The sequence below is a fragment of the Limulus polyphemus genome, unplaced genomic scaffold (genome assembly GCF_000517525.1).
Source record: "Limulus polyphemus unplaced genomic scaffold, Limulus_polyphemus-2.1.2 Scaffold1881, whole genome shotgun sequence".
Classification (NCBI taxonomy): Eukaryota; Metazoa; Arthropoda; class Merostomata; order Xiphosura; family Limulidae; genus Limulus; species Limulus polyphemus.
Window position 1 is genome coordinate 177169 of NW_013667491.1, and position 2409 is coordinate 179577.

The window sequence follows — 2409 nt, forward strand, 5'->3', positions numbered from 1 at the left end:
TGGCTGCAAGTAAAAAAAATACAGGTTGGCTCACAAAGAGTATAAGAAATAAAAAAGACATCACAAATTTAATAAATTTAAATTGACTGGTATGATGGGAGATTTAGAAGATTACAGAAGATTAAGAAAGTTGGTCAAACAGGATTTAGAACATAAAAAAAATGTATGAGAAAAGGTTGGCTGAAAATGTAAAAATTAACAGTAAGGATTTCTTTAAATACATTAAGGGTAAACAAAATGTTAGGATGGGGGTAGGAACCTTGAGGGATGATAAAGGAAGGCTAGTGTCTGATGATTATGAGATGGCTGGGTTATTAAATTTTGCTTTCTTCCTCGGCTTTTACTAACAAAGATTTAAGTAGTATTCCACATCTTGAACATTTGGTAAATGGAAATGAGATCAAACAAGAAGACTGCATTAATTCTTAGCTGGTTAAGAAAAAATTGGGAAGTTTAAAAACGATAAGACTCCTAGGCCAGATAATATTTCCCTAAGGGTTTTGAAGGAGGTTAAAGATTGGATATATGAGCCACTTGCAACTATATTTTGTCAGTCCTTGAATAATGAATGGGCAGGCACCAGAGGATTGGAAGTTATCTAATGTAACTCCTCTTTTCAAGGTAGGTGATAAAAATTGTCCTAGTGATTATAGACCCATTAGTCGTAAATCAGTTTTTGGAAAAGTTTTGGAAAGAATGTTAAAAGATGCTTTACAAAGTAATTTAACAAAGTTTAGAATTTTATTGGATAGTCAACATGGTTTCACGAAGGGAAATTCTTGCCTTACAAATCTTTTGACATTCTTCGAAAAGGTTACTGCTTATGTAGATGATGGTAAGGGTGTAGATTTAGTGTATCTGGATTCTAAGAAAGCATTTGAGAAGGTGCCACATAAAAAGCTTGTAATAAAATTATCTCTAAAGGTGTGGGGGATAAGTTAGCAAATTGGATAGAAGAGTGGCTAAATGGAAGAAAGCAGAGGGTTGTTACAAATGAAGTTCAGTAAAACTGGATTAATATCACAAGTGGGATACGACAGGGCTCAGTCTTGGGACATTTCATTTCTTTGATTTACATCAATGATATAGATGAAGGAATAGTTAATAAATTACATAAATTTGCAGATGATATTAAAGTGTTTGGTGTTGCTAGCTGTGATAAGGATGCTGCTGATTTACAAAAGGATTTAGATCATTTAGTGAGTTGAGCAAATAAATGGCAGATGGTTTTTAATTATAATAAATGCAAGATAATGCATGTAGGTTATCATAATTTGAGTTATAAGTATAATTTGGGTGGGAATAACCTTAACAGTGTTATGAAGGAAAGGGATCTTGGTGTAATGGTCGATCAGTCTCTAAAGCCATCCAAGCAATGTGCTGTTACTAGTGGAAGGGCAAATAGGATTTTAGGTTGTATTTACATAAATACTGAATGCAAGCCTAAAGAGGTTATAATTTCATTGTACAGGTCACTGGTTAGGCCACATTTGGAATATTGTGTTCAGTATTGGGCTCTTTACCTTCGGAAAGACATTGAATTGTTGGAAAGAGTTCAGAGAAGGGTTACTAGAATGGTGCCTGGGATAGAAAGGTTGTCATTTGAGGAGAGGCTGAAATCTCTGAAATTATTTTCTCATGAAAAAAGAAAAGTTAGGGGGGATCTGATTGAGGTGTTTAAGATAGTAAATGGAATTGATAGTGTTGATGCATCATCTTTTTTCATATTTAATAGTGAGAATAGTAGGACTAGGGAACACAAATATAATATTTGGCAAGGTAAGAGTCATCTTCAGTTAAGGCAGTTTCATTTTTCTAATAGGGTGGTTGGCCATTGTAATGGGTTACCTTCGTATGCTGTAGAGGCAGTAAATTTAAATGAGTTTAAGAAAAGGTTTGATAAGTATATGAATGATAAGGGCTGGTTTTAAGATATTTTTAAATTATTTTAATTTAGTTTACAGGATGGATCAATAGGTCCCATGTTGTCCCAAAACATTATGTTAATGTACAGTTTCATGTATAGTCACTAAAACACTTTGAACACACACACCTTCCATTCTTGGTCTTCTGGAAACAATGCTTTGTAACTAAGCTCATAACGTAGACCAGGCTCAAATCTCCCATAGTCAAAATTCTTAGGGTGAAACCATTGAAGTCTAATGCTGTTTTGAGTTTTTTCTGTAAGCTGTAGCAACCATGGAGGACTGGGGAGAACTGGGAAAAAAAATTACATTATGTCACTTTCTATTCTATATTATGTGTATGAATTTTTCAAGGTATGAAAAGTATAGCAATAAACTTTTATCAAAAAGTTAGTCTCAGCTATTTTTCTAACATCAATTTGACTGCATATGAGCATCCATAGGATACGAATATACATGACAAAAACTAATAAAGTAAAAAAAG